The sequence below is a fragment of the Anser anser genome (assembly GCF_964211835.1).
Source record: "Anser anser genome assembly, chromosome: 4".
In the NCBI taxonomy this organism is placed as follows: Eukaryota; Metazoa; Chordata; class Aves; order Anseriformes; family Anatidae; genus Anser; species Anser anser.
Window position 1 is genome coordinate 40,578,629 of NC_139724.1, and position 13,018 is coordinate 40,591,646.

At 38.0% G+C, this 13,018-nt stretch overlaps 1 protein-coding gene across 11 annotated transcripts in view; it reads right to left on the reverse strand.

Annotated features, from left to right (window-relative positions):
* PCDH10 (protocadherin 10) overlaps window positions 1–13,018 on the reverse strand; it is a 321,360-nt gene that overhangs the window by 210,248 nt on the left and 98,094 nt on the right. For all 11 annotated transcript variants that reach the window (XR_014583037.1, XR_014583038.1, XR_014583039.1 and 8 more), the window contains exon 5: window positions 2,080–2,146. The gene's annotated coding sequence lies outside the window, so the exon portion shown is untranslated. The remainder of the gene's footprint in view (window positions 1–2,079; window positions 2,147–13,018) is intronic.

The following is a 13,018-nucleotide window of genomic DNA, read 5'->3' on the forward strand; positions in this document are numbered from 1 at the left end:
TTTATGTCAGTATAAATATCCAAATAGCATAGGACACTGTAATAGCATAGGCACTGTAATAATTTGCATGACTGCTACAATGTGTTGGACAATTAAAAACTTAGAAAATAAATTAGCAAGATTCTGAAAACCAAAAATCTAAATCGTATTCTGCTGATGTAAGCAAGCCATTCTGATGACCTCACTGGACCTACTAAAATTTCTGTCTCATAATACCATTTAAAAAAGGGGGGGGACAAAATTCCAGACATCATCTCTAAAGAAACAGAAATGTTTAAAAGAAAGGCTGCTCATCTGTCCAAGGCAGGTGCAGGTAAGTGCTGCCATCTGTCTTATGATGTAATATCGCTACAATTGCCTTATATTTATGTTTGTAATTCAGTCCACCTCTAAGAAAACTGAGCTGGCCCGAGATGAAATGCAGGTATTTAGCAGCTGTTCTTTATAATACTGAATCTACCTCCCCCCACCCCACCCCACCCCCCCCCCAAGATTCAAATGCAATAGATTAGGACAAAAAAGTCTATTCTTTTTTGTTCAACTATTCAACCGCCAACATCTATTAAGGAAAAATTTAATCAAGATATATATATATATATATTCCATTTGCTTCTATATTCGTGATATTTTTAAACTTTACACTGACACAGTACTTAACATATATTAACTATATGAGTTCCCTGTGAGTTAAAGCAAAAGTCTGTTTTGCTTTTAAAAATAAAATTCAATTATTTTTTGTTAGTTGTCTCTCAGCTATTGGACAAAATCATCTATTTCAAAATTCCTTGTGGTAAAGCCATTTCTTAATTAATAACCACTAGTAATTATAGAAGTTAATGTCAAAATACCACTTGAGAAATTACATGTGATGTCAAAGAATCCATTTTGCTTAGTTTTTCTCTTTATCATCTTCCATAGATGAGAATAAGGACAGCAAATAACATCTGAGCATCAGCTGTATTGCTGTATTATCAAACCATAACTGCAAAATATACATTTATATTCTTTGGGGAAATAAACAGTCTCAGATTATTTTAGAACCTCCACCAGGGAGTGTAATATCAGGGCTTGGTTTGGGTTGTGTTTTTTTTGTTTGGTTGGTTTTATTATTTTTTTTTGGAGCAAATGTTTTGTCAAATTTATTTAATAAAAAGGAATGAGCCAAAACAAACACAAAAAAAGCACAAAACAATTGATATTGAGGGATCTCTGTTTCAGTAGTAAAGAAAAAGTAAAATCAAATTCCCAGGAACGTAGGGAGTCCATAAGTAATGCTCAGGATCCCAAGTCACAAAGTTGTTTTTTTTTTTTACTTCTGTATTTCTCTGCTTTGCATAATCAACATTTCCTTCTCCTACCCTTATTTCTATTGTCACTTATTTCATCCTCTGATTTTTAACTGGCAATTTGTGCTCTCTCATCACTGACTTTCCTTCAAAGCAGGGTCTGCAGTTTGGTTCCACATAAGATTTTCATGAAAAAACTATCAAAACTATTTATGCAGTCTGCCATGTTTTCAGGGATGAAAAAGAATACCAACAGCTTTGTACTTATTGTAAACGTGTGACCCTCCTCCCAGACTGCCAAAATGCAAATACATAGCTGCGTTCAGTTTTGATGAAATTCTCACAGCACAGTAATGCATCTTGAGCTTTGTGGTTCAGAAAGAAAAGCACCAGAAATTGAGTGCAGATGTAAGTAAACTGTGAAAATAGTATTGTTCTTGCAACACGGGCTGTCTGACAGCATTGAAGGAAAACATACATTTTTAACTGCTTTGCATTAACCATATTTTTTATTCATTTTCCATTTTCATTACGTATGCAAATAGAAAGCATTCAGGATTTTAAACAAACAAAAAAATCACTCAACCTTTTTGGTAAGCTGAGGTACAGTAAGACTTCACTTATGTTCACATCATTGCTACATCATATTACCTGGCCCTGATGTTTCACCTTATCAGCTTCTTTATTACTTATGAATTTCATTATATCTTGAAAGATTATTAAAGATATTGCCTAATTCTGTAGATCACATAGCCATAAGATGAAGATAAAAAATGTAAAACAAGTTACTTACCTCCTTTTCCAAAAGCTTAGTCCTTTTACTCAGTTTTCAGCAAAGGAACATTTCCTACAGTATCACACTAGAGAATAATAAAAAAAAATAAAAAATAGTTTCACTCATTAAGAAACAAAAAATATAGATTGCAATAGATCAAGGTTTTGTCCCCTGTGAAGTATGAAAGCATGCATTATTTTAAGTTATGCAATTTAAAATATTTAAAGTACGTTCCACTTAATCATTTACATCTTACAGCACTGTTTTATTAAATAATGAAATATTTATAGCCTCTAAGGCTCTAATTAAAATGTTTTCTCAAAATTATTTTGCTGATTTCATATGAAGACTTAACATATGAAAACAGACAACCCAGTAAATATTTAAAAGGAAATGATCTATGAATATTCACTCGCGAACAGCAGAGCGACAAAGAACAGGCACACAAAAGCAACTCCAGACTTAATCCTCTCCACACCGGCAAAGCATAACCAGATCCAACTCACGTGGCTAAAACAACTTCTATTTTCTGCCTCTTGAAAATGCTTTGATTAGGAATATAGATCTGGAAGAAGTTCCCCAGGAAAGCCATTTTAGACTGTGATGATAGCACTACATAGGCCATTTTGGTCTCTGTGGCCGCACGAGCATTAGAATGGCACTACCACAGGGTCGCTACCACTGAGCCATCCCACCAGCAACCTATACCTTTCCACAAATCTTTCTTCTCTTCATATTTTTCCTTTCCTTAAGTTGAAAACTTAACTATATCTCTATTGATAAAAACTGCCTTTAGGCCTTCTGCTGCCACAGGTAAGGTCTTTCACCTGTTATTCCTGGCAAAGAGCAGGGAGCACCACCGCCAGCAGTGTTCACCTGGCTGCTCTCCCGACTTGCTCTGCCACAGTACGCCTCATCTGCACAGTCCTGCCCGTCTGTCACGGACAAGCACTTGAAAATGAAGGCCCTCTGGCAGTTTGGGTACTTCAGGCAGTTTGGGTACAGGACACCAAACCAGCACGGCCTTCACAGGCTCCAGTGCAACATGGGCATCCATCGGCCTTAGGCTGAAGCAGAAATCCCACTCAGCCAGCACCTCCAAGCATCTGTGTAACTGAGGGGTCTTTGCTTTGTTTTATTTAAAGGCCGATGTGTTACAAGATCCCTAAATAACTACATACTGTTCATCAGTTGCACCAGCAATTCGCCGACTTTTGCTGTCCAGATGATTTCAGCTGAGTTAGCTTGGGTTAGTATACGCACAGGGCCAAAATATTTACCAAAGATAAATTCTTCAACAATTATTACATTGCTAACCCAGGTGATGCAATAAAATTTTTTACTCTTTAATTTTTCATTATAATTATTATTGCTGTTTAAAAAAAGGGTGAAAAAAATCTGATTTCAAGCAAGTTGACATTTTAAAGCCTTATTTAAAATGCTGAAAGCATCTTATTTGTCATTTATAGGAAAAAAAAACACCCTTTTCATTTCCCTCTGAAATGGAAGTGGCATATGGTCGGCATCATTCTTGTTAACTTGCTCCACATCTTCAGCGGTAGGTTTTTCATTTGTTTTTAAAATCAAGGTATAGATGGACTCACATACAGCTGCAATTCCCCAACATCAGGCCTTTTCATTCCCTTGCCCCTCTTAATTATCTCTTTTTTTTTCCCTGTGCTATTTCTCTTCCAACAAGAGTAGATGAAAAGTATCAGACAGAAAGAGAGGAGAGATGCAGCATCAGACAGACACTCTCCAGCTCTTTTTTCCCCCATTTTCAGTTTTGTGTGTTCTTATTATTAACAGAAATCTACGTTAAAAAGTGCATTCAATCCCCCAGTTACAAAGAAACACCTAAATTCCAGTATTAAATTTTAGATTCTGTACAATGCATGCAGTCTTTAAATGTGTACTCAAATTAGTACAACCTTAGTTTCAACTCTTCTGACATTATTTAGTAACTGTGTAAATAATTACAAGCATCTCAGGTATGACCAAACCCTTGACACCATAGAAGACGGAGAAAGATGTGCACTGCTTTGCTGTTTGAGGTATTCAACAAGAAGCTTGAAATACACAATAGTAAAGGATAAGTATTTTAACCCCTGCTTTTCTTTAAGCTTAGGGCTTAATTTCTTCTATCAAATTTCTTTTATCACAATGACAGAAGAATTGAACTGTCTCAAATAACAGGCCATTAGTCAACAATATATTGTAAGCTTTGAAATATTACACTGAAGTGATAACTGATTAGTATTCTCATGTCCAGATCATGCCAACATATTGGCAAACACCATTAGAGATATAGAAGGAAAGGAGCCTGAAGTTAAGCAAACAATACAAATGAGATAAGATACAAATCACTAAGGGTCATTTTCATTCCACGCAAAATCATAAAAATCAGAATTCAGCGCTTTGAAATGGGCACACTCCAAAAAAAACTTGAATTTGTTATCTTTTGATAAAAAACAGAAGTCCTGTGCTCATGCAATAATAAGAGTTGTGGTACTAGCCTTACAGCAAATATATTCCTGTAAGACATGTTATAGGCTTGTTTAGTAGCAAAACTACATCAGTTTTCTATTTTCTATTCCCTGCTAAATACCAAATCAGTCGTGCAAATTTGACAGTCGTGCAAAAGCAATACTAATAAAACTGATCTACTCCACAGCAGTGTGGCCTCACAGAAAATATTTATGGAGACAACTTGCCCAAAGCTTAATCTTTAGATTCTAAGCTAAATTATGTCTCCGAAACTGCAAAAGAGGAGTTGGCAGCCTTTAAAAAGAAAATCTTATCAATAGATCAAGCTTGATACACTTGAACACAATTAACCTTAATCTTCCAATATGCTTCTATGGAGTTGATCTAAACCTCAACATCTTCAATTTTGTATGTGTGCATCTTCAAATACTGAGGGAATTTTTGCAAACTAAAACGGCTATTTTTCTACTACCATCATTTGCACATATTATAAAGGAAAATACTACAGATGACAATATACTCCTCCATCCTCCTTTGAAATGGTTGAGAAGGTTTGTGGCTGTTACAGAGCATGCTCTGGAAGCTCACTCCAGCAGTAAGACTGTGGCTGCTCAGTGTTAAACGTGAAACCCATCATTGCTTGAGGAGGGGAAAATGTCAGCTCACTAAATAAATCCTGGCTGGCAGTCAATTAGTTATTACTTTTACCACCTGCCCACACACCTGTTGTTAAGTTAACGCTTTTGCATCCGCTCTCCCTACAGACCAGTAGAACTTTATGAAATAAAGTGACGCAAAACTCTGACACAGTCCTTGTTACAAAATATGCCTCGAATAGCTATTAATCAAAGGATGCCATGAGCTCAACAGAGCCTTCAATAAATACTATGAGACTGAACATCTACAGCTATTGTTTCAGCCGTAGATCTTGTAAATGCTTTTTACTGTAGCAACAAACTGCTAATAAATTCAACTTGCATTACCAGAAACATATAAAGGACAGGATACACTTCATGATGTTTTCTCAATGTCCTCCCCAAGCCTATGCACTCAGGCATTTTGTTTCCAGAACTATTTTATAGTTAGCAGTGACACGCTGTTCCCCCTACACTCTCCCATGACTGATGAGAGAGAGCAGCGACCGAATGCCATTGCCAGCACTGTGCCCCTCTCACCCAGCAGAGTGGGTAGGCTTTCTGCTTCCAGCTCACAGCAGCTTTAGCAGCAATTAGCAACATTAATTGCACATGTTGCATTGGGCAAATAGAGTCTTAAAAAAAAACAAACACCAAAACCAACAACAGCAGAAGTGCTGTCCCTGCTACTGTGCAAAAGTGGCAGTTTTCCACTATTCTAGAGCATATATTCAATAAATGGGAGTGATAAACCAGGCATAACACAGGTTACTCAGTGAACGGTCTGAAGTTTTCAAAGTACTTCAAACACTTACTGAATAAAGAAGCACAAAGATAGGAACCTCTCATCTATGTTCATTTTGTTTCAATTAAGAAGCAATTCCTCCAGTGAGATTTATGGAAGCATTCACATTCCATACAGCTTTAATCCCTATAAACTACAGCAAAGGTCACTGGCTTGTTTTTACTTTCTCCTCGTATTACCGCATTTTCTTCTCAGTAAGGACATAATAGATCTAAAGAGATAAAGCGAGAGAAACAGATGTCGTTTGACATCAACCAAAAAGCTGGACTAAACAAAAGATCACAACCCCTATGTATCAAATCTAGAAATCCCTCTCAGCATTATGCTGGTTGGGATTCAGACTGAGCCAGGCTGAATGTACGTGGCTGCTGAGCAAGCTGTGCTCCAAGGCACACAGCAGTTAAACACTGACAACAGCCTAAACCAGCTGGGAGGGGGAAAAGTGTTCAGACAGATCCAGCCAGCCAGGTGTTTCCTCTCCATGTAGTTCATTGCACTTTCGATATTCTTGATCAACTTGTTCTTTGTTTGCCCCTTCATTTCTTTGAGGTTTGAAACCCACTAGCACCTGCAATCTTTCAGAAATGTAAGGCAGATCAAGCGCAAAGGATTAGCATGAGATATTGAAAATCCCCCCCTCCAATTCCTCACCTATGTACTAACAAAACCAGAAGAAGCAAGTAAAGGAGAACTGCTCCACAGAAAAACAATTTGTTGCCCCCGTAGCCCAGTGAGAGGGGTTAAGGACAACACCATAACCATTTCTCAGCCCATTACTCTTATAATGCAGTTCAGCATAACCTTTAAAGTTGCAGCCTTCCCTGACTTACAAGTTTACCCCAGAGACATGTAATCTCTGTTTCCTGGGATCTTTACATCCAATCTGCTGTACTGGTGTTTCCCCAGCCGGTTGCCTGTTCTCTGGAAGCAGAGTCACCTGAAACTACGGGGCAATAACGCCATGGTAGACTCCCACTACTGTGGACAGGGACAGACAGATTTCAGTATGGAAAAGGGGAAGAGGAACAGGAGAAAAGGAAGAGAACTCCCTCATATAAAACTAATTTCAAGAAGACAGTTCATTTCACCAAAATTTTACAAATTTACTTTTATAGCAATAATTGCCACTGTGAAGGGTACCAGAGTTCAGAGGACAATTGGTTCATTTTGCAAACTCAAAAGAGTGACTGGTACGTGTCACATGGCACACACCAGCAGCACTGGTATGTAAGAAAGAGACTTCGTACATGAAACTCTTCTGTTAGTAACCTTCCCCAAAAAAATCATCTGTATGGAAACAGTTTCAGTTGTGCTTTTACTCTATTAAGTTCAAAAAGAGCAGGAAGTACCTTCAACTGCAAGAAAAACATCAGAATCTGTACATGACGTGGTTTTCCAGACAACTTTTTAGTAGCTTTTATTCGGTTAAAGAAATGGAGGTAGAAGTTTCTGGAGCAACTGAAAACATCTGCATTGCAGCACCAGCGCACAAAAGATTTGATTGCCTTCTGCTTGGAGACTAAGCCAGCAACTGTAAGAAGATACCCAGCTGTAAAAGATGCTACCACTGATGTTTTGCTAGTTGGCATTTACTAACAGAGCCCAAAACAGGTACATAGGTTTGGTTCAGGGCAGTTTAAGGGAAAGCTGCTTATTCTTTTACAAACTAATCCCTCTTCCCTTGTGTTCAGCCACATAATAGTCTGAAGTTCACAAGTACCAAATAGCAGCTAGCATTGTAAAGATGGAATCAATAGTATAATCCTATTAAATTCTGCAAAGCAGGCTACTTTTCAGATATATACTGGAATCCTCTTAAGTTTCTTTTTTTTTTTTTTTTCTTATATAAAAGGTAGGGTTATGTGAGACTCTAGCCAGAAACCTAAAAACACTGTGTACGTAATGCTCATAGGTAGCAGCGCAGTCTGCTTTCCTCTGGCTAACATGCAACTGTGACACTTTACTAGACAGTATTCCAGAGTAAAACCAAAGTTTCCTTTGCTTTTGTAACCAAAAGCAATGAAATAATTGATGAGCTGACTCACACAAAAAGACTTTAATGAGAACTGACACTTCCATTTGTATGGGAGCTACTGACACCTATTGCAGAAATTCTTCCATTCACACGATCAGATTGTTCTTACTGATATTGAAAGCTGGTGTTATCATTTGCATGACCGTCTTTCCAGATATTAGCTCTTGTACAAACAGTTTACTCCATTCCTAGCTTCATCTGCTTATATTTGAAGATTGCTGTATCTCTAAATACATTTTGAACAATTACCATGTTTGAAGCTATAGGAAGATTTAATCTATTTAGCTCACATAGCAGGAGGATAAGAAATACCTGCGGCACTAGCTACCTGAATGTTACATCAACAAAAAATGAATGCTGTTATCTATCCCAGTCCACATGCTGGCTGCTGCAGCTAAGCAGTATGAGCTATGTAGATACTTGCTGATGTGGACAGACCTATATTCCCAGTTCAGTCGCAGCATCCATCCAGAAAGTTACACTGCAGTCTGCACGTGCTCCAAGACAGCCTGGCATTTTTCTCATGTCTTTCAGAGAAAAGAAGCTACACACAAAAAATTAAGAAATTCTTTCTCTGCTCCTAGAAAACATCTTTAATTGTCCTCCTTCTTATCTTTCCCTGTTCTACCAATGCTTCCCAGTTGTGCAGCCACCCCAAATCATGAGGTATTAGCAAACATATTTTAAAAAAAGTCAGGGCCTTTACAGTAACTCAACTAAATTTTGAGGTATATAAAAATCTACAACTACAATTCACAATTCGGAAAATCATTGCAACTCTACGATAAGAATGATTCACCGACATTGCTTAAAATGACAGATTTCTCTTTTCACCAAACTATAAGTGTATGTACTTGATGTTTTCTAGATTAATTTGATGCATTTTGTGGATTAACTTTTATTGTTAGCATCATACCAGCTTCTATATCCACAAACCAGCAGCAGCACCCCTCACACGTAAAGCACTGGCCAGATGCCTCCTTCTCCGAAATGGGGCAGTTGGAAAGGAGCTGAAGGCCGGGTTGGGACCCTGCCCGGCCCCCTGGCACAAGAGGGCAGTAAGGGAGTTGGGGAGAGAATGGGAAGAGAAGCCACAGCTCCAGCGTTCCCACCCTGCCTTTGCCCCATCCACCTCTCACGTTTTAAATTAATCTCTCAATAGATCGCAACGTGTTATAAAGGTTTGGGATTGACAGGGGAAAAAAGGCATAAGTGTGGCAGCCTCATTAGCATTCTGCTCTCAAAGGCTCCACACAGCTTTGTCTTTTGAAGAGTAAAAGCTGCTTAACAAGTCAGCAATAGCTCCGTTCCCCCTAGAACAGCTATGGTAACAGTCTTCATTTCACAAACACGTTTCTTGAACTACTTTCCCAAGTCCCTGCTAATACGAACCTGTAGAGTGAAATAAATGCAAGACAGCTCTTTTGTTTCCCAGCTTCTTTAAAAAAAACTTCACTTGACAAGTATATCACTCCTGTTTCCTGTCTTTTCCCTTCTGTTACAAATAATTCACCTGAATACACATTTCTGAAGATAGAGATAGATAGTTTGTGGGACTAGAAATCCACAAAATCAACTGTCATAACCACGGCCAAAGTTAGTCTCACATTTCTGAGGATTTCTGACAACGAGGAATCAATTGGCAGCGTGCTTTAAGGTGTGCCTGTCGAAGCATTTGAGGAAACCTTTGAGGTTTAAGACTGCTTTGGGGTGATTACGTAATTATGCTAAACAGAGGATCACAACAAAACTAGTTTACCTACTACTAAAGGTAGTAGTAGATCCTCTTATTTTGAGATAAGCCTGCATAAGTGTTGATTTTCAAAACATTTCTCTCACGATCCGGACGCAGGCCTCTCCCAGAAGACGAGCTGTCCCACTCATGAGCACTGAGGTGCCACAGCTGCCTCAGAGGGATGAGAAGGCACGTTCCTATTGCAGGCCGGACACCTTGTGGCTACTTCATCTAGACTGAAGAATTCACGTTGAAATAGCGTGGCTAGGTAAATAAATCACTAAAGCACTGCCGTATAGATATCTGATTTTTAAAACTTTATGGACTGCTGTTTTTTCATGGGGCATGAAGCCTGAGGAAAAAGCTGCAGTTTGGCACAAGTGAGGGGTGTGGGACAGGCTATGCCAGGCACTTTTTCAGAAGCTGGTCAAATGGTTTATCTAATCCTTTATGAGTGTTTGATCATTTCTGCTCAACTTTCAGCCACCATTGAATTGTTCATTGAATGTTCCATTACAAACATGGCAAAGGTATCAAACACTTGCCTTTAAAACCTCTCTACCATACCGTGCTCTTCTGAAATATGAAACCTGGACATAGAGAGAAAAAAGCATGCGTTTATTAATATGTAAAATGCAAATGCTTTCCTGATTAATAAATCAAAGCTGCAATATTAATCTCAAGAGTAAACGAATGAAAACCACAAAGCAGAGGTCAGTTTTTAATTTGAGGTTGCTACTGATAAAATCTGTGTTAGCTATAACGGGAAGTCTGTTGTCCCAGTCCCTACGCACACCCAAGTTTCTACAGAGCAGCCTCACAGTCAGAAGGAAGAGAAGGACTTAGAAGTTGGTACACATTTACTTCATACACAGCCCTAAACCCAGGAGGCAAATCTAGCCTTCTTAGATGTAGAAGAGTTGCTAATGCTGCTATTGTTTTTCTTCTCCCTGCTCCAACCATCCCTTTGCATTTATGAAAGATTTGAATTGCAGAAACAGAAACCATAGCCTACTCCCAAAAGTATACCGCTGATACATCCAAGACAGCCTGTGTATGTAGAAGCACTCCTTTTATTTATAAAGGATAGGCAATCCAAAGCATTTTCTCATTGTGAGAATGTGTTAAAGTCAAATAAATATAAATATTTAGGGTACTATAAGCAGTGCAGCGTTCATTCAGATGTTCAGAAACAGAACACTTCAAGAAGTCTACAAACTTCTAAAACACATCAGCCTGCCCTCTGGACAGACACACACAGATGAGCTCACGGCAGAAAGTCTTTCCACACCCACGGAAGGTAGAGGAGCGTTTAAAAATGGGCCTTGGAACACCCTGATACAGGACATCACAATAACACTGATTTCCCTGAACAGCATACAGTTCTTTTAAAAGGAATAAAACGTTAATAATTCATATTTTTCATGATTCTGAAAACTATCAGTTAAAATTTAGTAAATGTAGAGGCCTGTACACCCCAGGAGTGAGAATACACTGATGCATAAAAATCTTCATTGAAAGGACAACATAGTTCTGATTAAAATAAATAATAAAAATAAATTCTTTCTTCCTTTCTCTTTACTTTAAGCAGGAACAAAAAAAAAAATCTAACCGAAAACAACAACGTGTTTTCTAACAGGCACTGACAAATTGACAAGGAAGAGAAAACAGTCAACACATTTCTAAGATCACTTTGTGTTATTTTTACACATACAAGAGGAATATCAGTGATCCAGAAGCATTATACAGAATATGACTTCTGATTTAGCTGGCGTTACTGAGGCAAAGATGATGAAATACACCTTGCATGTTCAGTGATTCAATCCAGATACAAGTAATAGAGAAAACAGAAAAAATATGCATAGAAGATGAAGTAAGAAGCAGGTGTGGGAATCAAAAGAGACAGTGCTCAAACAGGACACGCAGTGCTTATGAAGACCCACCAGGGTGAATAAAAAGAGGAAAAGGTCTCATTCAGTGCTTCTGAAGAGCCTGACAGGGCATGAGCTGTGAAGGGCTTTGGCCAAACTTTCTTAGCTGCTGAGCAGTGCAGGAGAGCAGTTGCAGGACTGCGGTGGTATCAGCCAGCAAATCTAGACAGGCAGAAATGAGAGCAAAACACACCCACACCTGAAATCATTGGGATGAATTAACTAGGTAGAAGCGTGTCTGTGTAGGTATGAATATGACAAGTATTTTCAGTAGAATATTTCTGATATTTAAGAAAGGAAAAACTAAAAGAAAAGGAAAAAGTGTTCCTGCAAAGAGACATTTTTGCAAGTGCTGAAGTTTTTATCTTCAGAATAATATCCCAGAAGTCTCCCTAGGTTATTTTACATATACATATATAGCTTGAGTTATTGAAATACATATAGAAGTGTATATGTGTATATATACACACATACATATAACTACACCTGATCTGATACATTTTCCGATTTGATGATTCATTAACATGAATCCAATCATAAGCATATTTCACTCTAAATTATATCTATTTATATTTCATCTCTACATACTTAAAAACAGATCTTTAACAGTTACAGCGTCTAGCACATTTTTCCCCTGACTCACACAGAAGAAAAACACTCATATCATCCACAAATGATGTGCCTTTTGTCATCAAAAAAATTTCAGCTAATTGCCAAATACAGAAGCATTTATTCAGATTTTAGCAAGTCTAAATAAGCGAGGACAAGAGAGGAGTTTAGTTTTGTAAGGGTCGGTTTCACATTCTTCTGAACACAGATCTGTGCACAGAAAGTGATTTACTTGAGTAAAGGACTTCAAAATACAGCCTTTGAGTGGCACAGTGAAATAGCTATAAAATAAGTTATGCTGTCAAAATTTTGTTTGGAGAAAACCCGAAAGCCTCAGTTGTTTACGCAATTCAAATAAGGAAGATTTAGTTAATTACCACATGCAACTCGAACTTCTGACATTTTCAATACGCTGCTCACATACGCTACAAAACCCAATCTTAGTCACGCATCCCTAACTGATTTCCTACTGCCCCCCTAATCTGTCTTGCTAATGTTAAAAACTGTCTTGGGAGAACTCTTTGCACAGTTTAGCAGTCTCGATTTTGTATTTGTCATGCAATGAGTCGAAGATGACTTATGCTGTAGTCTACATCATTCTTCAGCTGTTTTTTTGTTTTTTTCTTTACTTAATTGTTTTCTTTGCATAATTAATAACTATTTGTAGCAAGTTCACAGACCATAACCCCAAACAAGTAGAGGTTGTGCATGCTCCCCCAT